At 38.9% G+C, this 13,703-nt stretch overlaps 1 protein-coding gene across 7 annotated transcripts in view; it reads right to left on the bottom strand.

Annotated features, from left to right (window-relative positions):
- Positions 1-13,703, bottom strand: part of CNTN1 (contactin 1) — a 280,313-nt gene that overhangs the window by 148,641 nt on the left and 117,969 nt on the right. For 2 of the 7 annotated variants that reach the window (XM_089673988.1, XM_089673989.1), the window contains exons 2-3: positions 9,611-9,692; positions 6,176-6,237 (exon numbers count right to left, since the gene is read on the bottom strand). The exons of 2 other annotated variants lie outside the window; for them this stretch is intronic. The gene's annotated coding sequence lies outside the window, so the exon portion shown is untranslated. Of the gene's footprint in view, positions 1-6,175; positions 6,238-9,610; positions 9,936-13,703 lie in introns of those variants that run through there. 3 more of the 7 variants (XM_089673986.1, XM_089673985.1, XM_089673987.1) reach the window with 2 other exon arrangements.

Raw genomic sequence — 13,703 nt, 5'->3', positions numbered from 1 at the left:
AAAACATTGTATAGAAAAAAAAAATATATAAATACCCCTTTTTCCCTTTTGTATAAAGTGATCACATTCCCTCTGTTCTTAGGGGCATATAGAGCTCAGAAAGCTAGAAGAAGAGAGACAGCAGCACACTGATCTTCCCAGTGAATAGCTGAGCAGAGGGGGGGGGGTTGCATGTCAGCAGCAGTCCACTGGCGGACTGACAACTTATGGGGCCCCCGGGCAATAGGGGATCATGGGGCCCCTGTGTCCTTGCCCAAACTCAAAAAAGCCTATGAAAAAGGTACTAGGGGCATCTCATGGGGCCCCCTACTGACCCCGGGCCCTCGGGCAGTGCCCAAGTTTTCAAATGGTCAGTCCGCCCCTGCAGCAGTCTGATCATTGGTGGAGAGCAGGCTGATTTCCCAACACAGCCAGAGAACTGACTATGCTGTGCTCTCTTTCCCAGTGTAGTCAATTTTTAATAGGAAAGTAGAACAACTGGCAGGAATACCAGCAATATTCATACAAATTCAGGCACATATTGTGAAAATGAAATGTTGGGTTTACATATATTTTAAATAATGATTTTAACACAACTTGCCCTCATTTACTAAGTTAAATAAGTGACATTAAACCAAAAACCAAAAATGTAATACTGTATATTGCAGCTTACCAATTATTAGATGTGGTGGCTGCATTTGTTTTCTTTTTTAGGCTTTTTCCCTTCTGTTTTCACTTGGAGATCTGGCCTGTAACATATCTCTTGTGTTAAAGTGCCTTCACTCTGGAGGGATGAGCATAGGGGACACCTTTGGACAGCAGTATTGTCAGTCTGGGGGGAGGGGAGTATTAGATGTACTAGTAAATTTCGATAAAGTAAACAAATTGAAGCCAAACTCCAGCTCACACTGCAATTACACAAGCTGTTACCACAAACAGTTTTTTCCTTTTTGGATAAAGGTTTTACATGAATAAATTGAGTACTGTCCGTGATACCTTTTTTTTTGGACTAACATCCACATTTTGAATAAATATTTAGATAAATCAATCAATAAATAATATATAAATCAAATAAATAAATCTAACAGGAATAAATAAAAGCTGATAATTGTAAGCACCCCTACCACTGTCTGTTAAATGGTTTGTCTCAGCTTCTCATCATTTTCAGATTTTCTTAACGTGTATGTGAACTCGATAACTTAACAATTAATTTCTCTTGTTTGGTCCATTTTGGTCTGTTACATATACCACTGAAAGTTTGTTATTTTGGCTTGATAAGTTAAAAAAAATACCCATTGATCTTGCCAGAAATCTTGTGAGCTGTTCCTGAACTTCCTGTGTTGTCTGTTTGTGCTGACAGAACCATGACCCTCTATGCTATACAGAATAAGAGAAGGACAGGGTTCCATAGTCCTATCTATACAGAATATGAGCATTTTCATCTTAGGCCTGGAAGTATGGTACTAGTAGAATCACTAAGTGAAAATAAAGGGGGGAAAAAAGCTTGAAAAAATAAACCTAATGAAACCACCACATCTAAGGACTGGTACCCTGCATTATATTACATTTTTGTTTGGGGGTTTAGAATGAACAGATACTAAGTAAATGGCACTGTAAAAGTCTACCTATGGATATTATAGGGTTGATTTTCTAAAGACAGATAGGTTGTTCACCTTGCAAGGGAAGTTGCACTTTGTAAGGGCATTATCCCTGAGCTTAGTGAATGATGTGAAGCTCTGCTGTCTTCCATCATCCAATCATGAGTAAAAATGCTGTTTTTTTTTTCCTTGCACATGATTAGGTATTCTTTGCATAGTAAAATTTCATGACATTCGCTAAGCACTGGGGAATATTCTCTTACAAAGTAAACAGTCTATTAGCCTTTTAGTAAATCGCCTCCTATAATTCTGCTTATCCATGCAGTTATTGCAGGGAACTGCTTTCCTTTTTCCAATGATTAACTCATCCAATTAGGGGCAGAAAACATGTACTTATTCAATTCGACTAGCTCACAAGTATGGTCTCTGTGTGAAGTTGGCTTGTGTCATGTAGGAAGAGGGGAGAATGAAGTTTAGCAGAACATTTAAAGAAATCCACACATCTTAGCTCTCTTTTATGTCATTCAAATCCACAGAAAAATGTTTCTTTGTTTTAGATAAAAATATTGAATTCTATACTGCTGGCTATGAATTACAGGGATAGTAGGCTTCACCAAAGACTATAGATATCAACTAAAGACATGGAGCCCAAAAGGGAACAAAAGTCCAAATAAATACTATTCTCCTTAATAATTGTTTAAAAGAAATGCTTTTTTTTCTACAAAAAAATAGAACATAGACCCAGAGACATTTTTAAAATTAGATCTCACAAGTCTCAAACACTTTCAAAGGCAATTTGATTGAGGCATACATTGGCGTTTATTTACTAAAGTTGGAGAGTGCAAAATCAGGATCACTTCTACACAGAAACCAACCAGCTTCTAACTTCAGCTTCTTCAATTAAGCTTTGGCAATAAAACCTGGTAAGAAGTAAGCCTGATTTTGCACTCTCCAGCATTAGTAAATAAACCCCAGTGTGTATACAAAGATCATTTACAAGCTGCTGAGCAAAAAAGCATGTTGAGAATTGAAGGCAACACAATTGGCACCCAGGGGGAACACATAAAATGCAGCAATTCCCAGTCTGCGGTTGGGAACTAAAATGGCATTTTGAAATTATGGGGTCCACAGCAGATATGGGATGTTGTAGTGGTTGCACCATAGCCTTTATTTCCAAAACCTTGGAAATAAACAGAAGCCCTGTGCAAACAGGCTGGAAAATTGCCAGTATTTACTTTAGGCACTCATTTTTAAAGTAAACCTGTCACAAACTTGGGCAGTTCAAACGAAGTATACAATGAAAAATGAATAAGCAGAGGCTATCTTCCGGGACGAAAAAAAATGTAGGTGGTATTAAACCCCAAAACAAAAACTCAATATGTCGGAGCTTACCAATCCTTAAATGTGTGCATTAGTTTTCTTTTTGAGGTGTTTTTTCCTTGATATTAACTAGGTGATTCAGCCAGTGACACTCTTCCTGTCTTAGGGTGTCTCAAATCTGAATGGGGGAGCAACGGAGAAACGTTTGGATAGCAGCATTGTCACTACCCTGGAGAGAGGGTAGTGTTAGAGGAACTAACAGATTTAGATGGAGTTGACTACCAAATTGAAGCTGATCTCCAGGTTACACTTTTTAAACAGCTACAGCAACATTTTTCCCTTTGGGATAAAGGTTTCACACAAATAAATAAAAGCTGATCACTGTAAGCACTGCTGTCAATGGTAAATGGTTTGACTCAATTAGGGATGAGTTTTTCAAACCTAAAAATGTGACTGCGCACTTGTATCAAATGTGCCCAACGTTATCAATTCATAAACATATTTAAAAATCATCAATCAAAAATACATATACAAAAAATAATTTTATATATATATATATATATCTATATATATACACACAGTACATATACACACACACACACACACACACACACACACACACACACACACACACACTATATTGCCAAAAGTATTGGGACACCTGCACTTACACGCACATGGACTTTAATCCACGCACATCCCAGCCTTGGTCCGTAGGGTTCAATATTGAGTTGGTCCACCCTTTGAAGCTATAAAAGCTTCAACTCTCATGGTAAGGCTGTCCACAAGGTCAAGTGCGTCTATGGAAATGTTTGACCATTCTTCCAGAAGCTCATTTGTGAGGTCAGGCACTGATGTTGGACAAAAAGGCCTGGCTCACAGTCTCTACTCTAATTCATCCTAAAGGTTTTCTATCAGCCAAGTTCCTCCACCCCAAACTCATTCATCCATGTTTTTAAGGACCTTGCTTTGTGCACTATTGTGCAGTCATTTTGGACTACGAAAGGGCCATCACCAAACGTTTCCCACAAAGTTGGGAGCATGAAATTGTCCAAACTGTCTTGGTATGCTGACACCTTAAGAATTCCCTTCACTGGAACTAAGGGGCCAAGCCCAACCTCTGAAAAACAACCCCATACCATAATTCTCCCAACACCAGACTTTACACTTGGCACAATGAAGTCAGGCAAGTACCGTTCTCCTGGCAACCGCCAAACCCTGACACATCCATCAGATTGCCAGACAGAGAAGTGTGATTCGTCACTCAAGAACATGTCTCCACTGCTCTAGAGTCCAGTGGCGGCGTGCTTTACACCACTGTATCTAACGCTTTGCATTGCACTTGGTGATGTAAGGCTTGAATGCAGCTGCTTGGCCATGGAAACCCATTCCATAAAGCTCTCTATGCACTGTAGTTGTGCTAATCGGAAGGCCAAGTGAAGTGTTGAGGTCTTTAGCTATTGACTCTGCAGACAGTTGGCAACTTCTGCGCAATGTGCTCTTCAGCATGCGCTGAACCCGCTCTTTCATTTTTTGTGGCTGAGTTGCTGTTGTTCCCAGTTGCTTCCACTTTGTAATAATATCACTAACAGTTGGCCATGGAATATTTAGTAGCAAGGAAATATCATGGATGAACTTATAGCATAGGTGGCAACTTATCACGGTACCACGCTTGAATTCACTGAGCTCTTGAGAGTGGCCAATTCTTTCACAAATGTTTGTAGAAGCAGTTTGCATGCTTAGGTGCTTGATTTTATACACCTGTGGCCATAGAGGTGATTGGAACACCTGAATCTAATGATTTGAAGGGGTGTCTCAATACCTTTGGCAATATAGTGTATATCTACAGTGCAAACTATGCAGAAATTTCTTATAAATACACTGTATAAAAGTGTATAGTTCATTCTGTCCCCTATTTCACTTGTGTAAAAAAATATTCAAATAATGTCCAGACTGATAACATACATCTATATAGTGTGATGAGTTTTTTTCTTCTGAAATGGGTTAGGGTCCAAACCTGGAAAGTCCTCTGTCATTCCTGAGCCAATCAGCTGCAGGCAGGGATTCCCTGCCCTGCAACTGACATACACAAAGAGGCAGGGATGCTCATGGCCATATTAGGTCAATTACATTCAGACCCGAGCCCGGTTTGGAACGAACACACGCTCTGTTCAAGGAAGTTGAAAGTAGCAGTCTTACTGGCTGGATAAACAGCTGAAAATAAAGGCCTAAATAAGGTGAAAAAAGCCTATAAAACAAATGCGTTACCCATTTTGTTGGTAAAATATAAAGATGATGTTGCACCAAACATGTCAAGATTGAAAGTTTTGCACGATAATGCAGTGATGACAAACTACAGAGTACCTAAACAACTCCATAAGCAACGCTTCAAAAGAGCCTTTAAAGATTACCAGTTTAGAATTAAACATGAGCTCTGGTGCTAGCATTATTGCTTTCACTCTGACCATGGCTATACCTCACATTCATGGTGCAATTACTGCACAGTGAAACGAGGGTGCTTTAAAAAGATTTTATTTATTTTATTTCCTTTTTTTACACTTTAGTTTTTTTTATTCAACTTTATTGACATCACAAGGGATGAACACCACCCCTTAGTGTCAGGTACTCTTTATTAAAAGATCAGTGATCGATAAGTTCCCTGATCCCTCCTCTGCTCTTTAAGGTAGCCAATTAAACATAGATTGGTTTGATAGCTTGACTCCCTGGCTGGTTCCAACCAGATAAACAAAGAACTGAAACCTGAATTGACAAAATCCTCATCGCTGCCGGCTTCATTTGTCACAGAGGAGAGGAAGGAATGGATGTTCCTCCTTCCCATAACAAGACTGCTTACAGTGATGCCATGCCCCTAGTGGGATGGAAGAGCTCAGGAACAGCAGTGGATGACGGCTGGAGGATGGGTGGCCCTATTCTCAGCACTGTAAAAGTGATTGAGCGGCTGTATAGCCACTTTGATTTTACACCTGAAAGGCACAGACCTACTGAGCAATTTGATGCCAGATCATGGATCCAGCTGCAGCTATGATCCTGGGACAACCACTCGATATTGAGGATATATATATATATATATATATATATATATATATATATATATATGGCCCAGGGATAGCAAAAGGTTCATTTTCATTACAGAACATAATGTAAAATACCCAATGCTGTCAAGCTTGATATTATAGACGTTCCATACCTGAGGTCTGGTAATAAAAATAAATAAATCACAACTTCCTATTGTACAGGGTTTATGGGACATGCCATACCTCCTGCTCCACCGGTCAACCACTCATGCAGGACTAATTGAATTCACATCAGCCACCTTGATCTAGAACACATAAGCAATGTGTGTCAACCAAAGATAATCAAGTTTTAACAAAAGTTAGCCCTTTTTCTTGCAAACATCAGTTCTTTGTTTTTCTAGATAATTAGTGGTCAGAATGCTGCATCATAAATACAGCTGGTAAAACATATTCTTGTTAGTGCTGAACAAGGAAATTGTATTTTTGACTTTTCAATTTAAAATTACATAATTTCCCCTTATATGCCTGATTTCGTAAACATGCAGGTAATGTGTTACAGCAGAATTCCAAGTTCAACCAATAGGTGCACAGGGGGAAGTGGGAGCTTTTGTGTAGAATACTTCCATGCAAGAGTTCCAGCAAAAATGTTCTTCTGAAGGTCCTGTCATGAGTACTTCCTCTTACAAGTCTTGCAAGGACAACAGGTCAAAAGATTGTCAGAATTCTATGGAAGTAGCTCTTTGATAGCCAAGAACAGGAAGTGTTTCACTTGGGACCTTGAAGTGATTTTAGCCGTATTAGTGCACTTGTGAAAGAAACAATTGAGCACTGTCCGCGATACTTTTTTTTATTTGCACTAACATACAATTTTTCAGGACAAGCTTTTGGGGTGTACCCCCTTCTTCAAGGTCCAAGCAGTACTTGGGACCTTAATAGGAACTGATCCCTGGACCAGAGTCATGGAGGCATGTGTCACCTGAATGGCAAACCTTGTTCCATACAATTTCTGTTAGCCTTCATAATAGAATATAGAGCATACATGTACAGTAAATTACCACACTCAAACTTTGGGTGAAGAAGTAATCAGTTTGCTTTGAACCTATTATTGTTTTCTCTATATTCATGAGATGCAGAATGTTAGCTAACTTTGTAAGCCTCGAGCTGAAAAACTCTCATTGCAAAATTATTTTAAAAAACATGTCTCTCATAATGAGGAAATAATAGAGAAATGTAAAAGTGAGTGCTATCCAATCAGCAGCTGAACACTCAAGGTGACCAAAAAAAACCTTATCATAAACATCAAAATAGGGAAGTGCAGCGCTAAGATAATCATAAATAGTATGATCAATATCCCACATAAAAACGATAAGATCAATAAATAATGATAATAATAATTGTATAGAAGTTCAGTATAAGTGATGGTATCCGCCTCTGAAGAAGTGCGTGCGCACGAAACGTGTTATGAGGAGCCAGGACATCGTGACATCATGCTGCCGGCGCCACGTGGTGGCCTTCCGGCCATCTTAGTTTCTGGAGGGTTAGTTCATCTATTCAAATCTGACACTGTTACACTATTATTTGATCGTTTTAATGTTTGCAAACACCCGCTTTTAACAATTAATAAATTATTTTGAATACTACACTATGGGCACCCTTCCTGGTCTCCCATGAGGAGCATTTTATTTACAGAGCCCGTTTGAGATCCAGTCATCCATCCATCCTTTGTATCCAGAGAAGGGAGTTCCCTGTAAGAAGGCATCCTTACCCACTCATCCCTTAAAGGGACCTCTGGCTACCTGGATCCACTTACTCTTTGCTGGGCTCACAACCAGGGGTGGACTGACAACTCATGGGGCCTCCTGGCAATAGGGGATCATGGGGCCCCTGTGTCCTTGCCCAAACTCAAAAAAGCCTATGAAGAAGGTACCAGGGGCATCTCATGGGGCCCCCTACTGACCCCGGGCCCTCGGGCAGTGCCCGAGTTTCCAAATGGTCAGTCTGCCCCTGCTCATAACACCATTACTCTGAGTGAGGATTATCTGTGCCCCTGACCAGACCTTTATCTGATAAGGAGACCCTTGATGTGACATTCAATGCGTACTCAAATTACGCATCTGGTGAGTGCGTAATTCTACCGCACCTTTTGGAGCACCACCACTGGATTTTAGTATCTATTTTGCACCTTATATCCATATAAACTGTCACTTATACTGAACTTTTATACAATTATTATTATCATTATTATTATTTATTGATCTTATGGTTTTTTTATGTAGGACATTTATCATACTATTTATTGATTATCTTAGCGCTGCACTTCCCTATTTTGATGTTCATAATGAGGACTATTTGCTCAAACCTAAGTGACAGCTTAGGCCAGGGTTTCTCAACTAGGGTTCCTCCAGAGGGTGCTAGGGGTTCTTTGAGCAATGAGAACTTTCTGCCTCTCAGATAAGTTCCCATTGACACTACTGATCTTTTTAGCTATCTATAAGTGAGAAATTCTTCCCAATGACCACAAGTGTAAGGAACATTCTTCCCACTGACCATCAGACTAATCTATCATGAGTTGTAGGTATAGTAATTTTTAGTGGGGTTCCATGAGACTGAAAATGATTATATCAAGTGTTCCTCTGTTTTGAAAAGGTTGAAAAAGAATGGCTTAGGCTGGCCTTATGGTCCTTTAATCAAAGATGTTCAGAGTGTGAAAAATAGTTCCTGAAAATAGTGATAGGTTTAATAAAAGAATAGTAAGGATTGGCAAGAAGGCTTCAAAGCGGGCCGCATGGGTGCTAACTAGAAATATCAAGGCTATAAAACTATGTCCTCAGTTAACAAAAACAGAACTGACAATTCTGAACCTACGAAAGAAGCTGAAGATGAGAAAAGTAGGAATACATTGACTCATTATGATATTTGATACATCCTTTCTTATGGAAAAAATATATGCCATAACGCTACTGATAATATTCAGATTTTAACCTAAACAAAAAGATAAAAAGATACCATTTTCTTTTACATTTTTATACACTATGCTTTCTCCAAGCTGAGCTACAAACTGTTATATCTGCTTAGGATGGGATACATTTATTTGTGGGACAAAGAATCATAGTTATTCATAGGCCTTTATCATAAGATAATGTAACCCAGCACAGCATGTCAAAACTAAATGGCATCTTCTGATAATGATCCTTTCTTCATTAGTACCATAAAAGCACACTTTATTACTTGCTCTTTGCCAGTGTGGCAGATGTGTGCCAAGTTGTGCAACATGAACTCATTGTAATAAAACTCTTCGGACAGCACTCTAAAGTTCAGTTTTTAATGTATGATGTGAAACTATGTATATAACATTTTCATATTATTACCATTATGGCTATGATTATTCTTAAGGATCATTATGAATTCCTAATAAAAAAAAACAAAATTCTATTCCCCTTTTAGCCCATTACTACTCTGCTGCTCGGTATGATTTTGTTAAAATGTTATTATCACTAATAGAATTTGTAGCATACTGCAGTGTATAGATATACTGCATTATGGGTGTCTAGCAGTGGCTGCTATCAGATAATCCTGACTCTGTAATTTGTGAGCAATCAGTGCAGTCTATTAGATCAAAACCACCATCTCAGCAAAATACTAAATATCGAACCTAATGAATGAAATGCGATTACCTACCTTGACACAGGCACTGTGGTTATTGAGAATATGGATTTAAAATTGAAGTTAGTCCTGGGAAGGTGCTCCACATATTAACCGTCTGCCGCAGAACAGAGAGAGAAAGAGATTTCACAATGTGATCCCAGCAAGCAAAGTCATGTAGAGAACATCCTGTGTTCTATCATCCATAAACTGCATGTTAATCAGCACTGAACCAGTCTGTGAGCATTGTAGCACTGCCATCAAATCAGGCATTTTTAGCTGTAAGCTCCAGGTTTATCTGCTTGAGCCTTTCAGCCAGCACCATAACCTGTATATGTGGAACTATGAAGCATTTCACTGCAGTGAGCGTATGCAGAAAATTCTCCCAGTCACTGCAGCCACCCCTTTCAGTCCTCCCGGAGACAGTGAAATGAGAGCAGCATACATAATTCAATGCACTAAAATCTTCCTGCACTTCCTGTAGCCATCATTGCAGCCAGTAATGGGATATTGATTGGTAGCTTAAAAAAAAAAAGTTTAAAAACCTGCATCATCTCTGCAAACAAAACATGCTTTTCAGTGATATTCAATGTTCTGCAAACATAAATTACAGTAAAATGCATATTAGTCTACCGTGCCACCTACTTTTTGCTCTTTAAATTGCTGCCTATTTTCCCTATCAATGCAATCCAAGCCTACTTTGATAAGGTTTTTTTTATAATACAGTTTTGTTCTATTTTAATTTGACTAAAATAAGCTCCCTATTATTTACCCTGAGTTCATCACAAAGGACAAGGGGGCACTCTTTACATCTGGAGGAAAAGAAATGTAATCTCCAAACACAGAAAGGTATCTTCACAGTAAGAGCTGTGAGAATGTGGAATAGACTCCCTCAAGAGTTGGCTCTGGCCAGCTTAGTGAATTGCTTTAAAAAAAGGCCTGGATTCTTTCTTAGATACACAGAATATAACTGGATACTAACATTCATAGGTAAAGTTGATCCAGGGAATATCCAATTGCCTCTCGGGTAAGGAAGGAATTTTTTTCCATGCAGGAGCAAATTGGATCATGCTTTGCTGGGTTTTTTTTTGCCTTCCTCTGGATCAACTGTGGGTATAGGATTATAACTTTTTTATTTTTAATAGTTGGATGGATTTTGTCTTTTTTTCAGCCAGACTAACTATGTAACTATATACAGTGACGGAAAGAAGTATTTGATCCCCTGCTGATTTTGAATGTTTGTCCACCCACAAAGAAATGATCAGTCTAAAAATCGAATGGTAGTTGTATTGTAACACTGAGAGACAGAATAGCAACAAAAAACTCAAATGAAATGCATGTCTAACAAATGATTCACTGATTTGCATGTTCATGAGGGAAATAAGTATTTGATCCCCTTCACAAAACATGACTTAGTACTTGGTGGCAAATCCCTTGTTGCCAACCACAGAGGTCAGACGTTTCCTGTAGTTGGCCACCAGGTTTGCACACATCTCAGGAGGGATTTTGGCCCACTCCTCTTGGCAGATCCTCTCCAAGTCATTAAAGTTTGGTGGCTGACGTTTGGCAACTCGAACTTTCAGCTCCCTTAACAGATTTTCAATCGTATTAAGGTCTGGAGACTGGCTAGGCTGCTCCAGGACCTTAATGTGCTTCTTCTTGAGCCACTCCTTTGTTGCCTTGGCCGTGTGTTTTGGGTCATTGTCATGCTGGAACACCCATCCATGACCCATTTTCAATGCCCTGGCTAAAGGAAGAAGGTTCTCACCCAAGATTTGATGGCACATTGCTCCGTCCATCGTCCCTTAAGCAACTGCTTCTCATCTCAGCTTGTTACCTGTATGAAAGACACCTGGTAACCAGAAATCCTGCTGAATGTTAGGGCATGATATACTTATTTTCCTCATGAACATGCAAATCAATGCATCATTTGTTAGACACGCATTTATTTTGAATTTTTGTTGCTATTCTGTCTCTGTGTTACAATACACCAACCATTCAATTTTTAGACTGATCATTTCTTTGTGAGTGGGCAAACATTCAAAATCAGCAGGGGATCAAATACTTATTTCCTTCACTTTATGCTAAAAATGCTTACATGTTCCAAATACAAGTATGATGTTTTATGTTTAAAAACAACATCCTTATGTCCAGCATTTTACAGGACAGACATGGCAAATTTTTGAAAATTTGGAAACCCTGGAGGTCGTATGCCCTCCCTATGCTACATCCGACAATCTTGGGCACCAATAATGGTTGAAATTCTTACCCTAGCCTGCAGGACTTACCCCTTTCTACCCCTCCCCTGATGTTTTCCCCTCTTCTCCATCAGTCTACTTCTTTTTTTCCCCTCTTTTTCTAGGACAGCTTGCTGGTTCCCTTCTTCCTACCTTTTGTTTTAGTTATTTATATGGGGCATCCATCTGGGCCTAGGGGCCCAGAATATATATATAGGCCGACAGCTTCACCCATGCGGTCGTCCTTTGGTTTCTATCCTGTTAAAATGGTTGTTGCACATTTCTCTATCTATGTATGATTGACTGGACTTTCGTCAACCTCCCCTGAGTTGAATTGTACAGTGTTTTTTAGCTGCAACAATAATAAAAAAAACTATTGAACCAGAAAAATAACATCCCTAACATACCCACACCTTGTGAAAGCCATCTTACACGGAACCAAAGGTCATCTGTAATACCTGGAATGCATAATGCAACCAAGGCCCATCACATCAATGTTTAGAACACCTACCATGCACATTAAAGCCCCATGCATACTTGTCATTTTAAAAACGCTGATAGCATTAGCTGTATAAAGTTGTGTTAAAATCGCCAGTTTTTCAGCATTTTTTAGCATTTTTGCTTTAGCGTATAGCTGTGCTAGTATTTTAAAAATGCTCAAAAATGCCGGTTTGCCACGTTTTACAGTGTGGTACCGCATTTACCAGTTTTACAGCTAAAAAAATTCCTCTTAAAACCCACTAGTTCTGGGTTCTTTTTCCAGCCAAAAATTGTTGATTAAAGCCTATGTGTGCATGGACACATAGGCTAACATGCTGGGGAGTTTACTGGCTGTAAAAAAAACGCCAAAACTCAAAAACAGCAGCTGTAAAAATGGTCAGTGTGCATGAGGCCTAATGCTCAATCAAATATAACAAATTAAAGAGCAAGAGAGAATCTTCTAAGCACAAAATTAAATTGTGCAAGAAGGGAAAAAAGACCAGCTTCCATAGTGGAAAATTCCCCCCACAGAGGAAAAAGACCTAAAAATAATCCTTGTCTGCATGGTGCAAGGTCACTCTGTACGTATGCATGTGGCAATAGGTAATGCATCATACACTGATGACTTATGACAGCATTGAAAATAAACAAACATCACAAATACTGGTAACCCTTCTGTTGTATACTGTAAGTCAGGGCTCTCCAAATTATGGCCCTCCAGGTGTTGAGGGACTGACAGCCACAGGCAAGACTCCCATGGGCAGAGGGATGATGGGACTTGTAGTACTTCAACAGCTGGAGGGCCGTAGTTTGGAGACCCCTGCTGTAAGTGATAGATATCACTATAAAAGACATACTATACTTGCATGACAGATTGTGAGATTGCCACATGCCAGGGTATGTTATTATATTACCCAGTTAGCCTTATACCATATAGGAAATGTATTTGTATTTTAGGAAAGCAATTCTTCACCAATGCAAAGAGAAATACACACATCCCATATAATATAAATTAACCATTCTGTTGACCAGACTCAGACAGATAACTAGATTTCCTGACTCTTGTGTGGATCCATACTATTGTAAAGAAGTATATATATATATAAATATATATATATATATATTATCTTTAAAATCAGCATAAAGTCAAGTGTTTTAAATATTATGGGTAATATGCCTAAATGTCAAAGTAACATCTTGAACATTTTTTCGCTGGTAATTTTAAAACAAACTATAGTTACAGCGTACACCGTTTTTTAAAATCAGCATTGTAATAGCATATAATAGCAAAACAAACAATCTCCTATTATGTTGTGAGTGTTGCCTGTCTGCTGGCCATCTCTTTCCACATCTTGGATTCCTTACATTCTTCGCCTCTACTCATTCCTTTGGTTAACTTTTGATTTCTAAGG

Source organism: Staurois parvus, unplaced genomic scaffold, assembly GCF_062004578.1.
Source record: "Staurois parvus isolate SC_StPar_1 unplaced genomic scaffold, SC_StPar_1.0 ptg000147l, whole genome shotgun sequence".
In the NCBI taxonomy this organism is placed as follows: domain Eukaryota; kingdom Metazoa; phylum Chordata; class Amphibia; order Anura; family Ranidae; genus Staurois; species Staurois parvus.
Note: the sequence above shows the minus strand (reverse complement) of the source record. Positions and strands in the feature narration are given on the sequence as shown.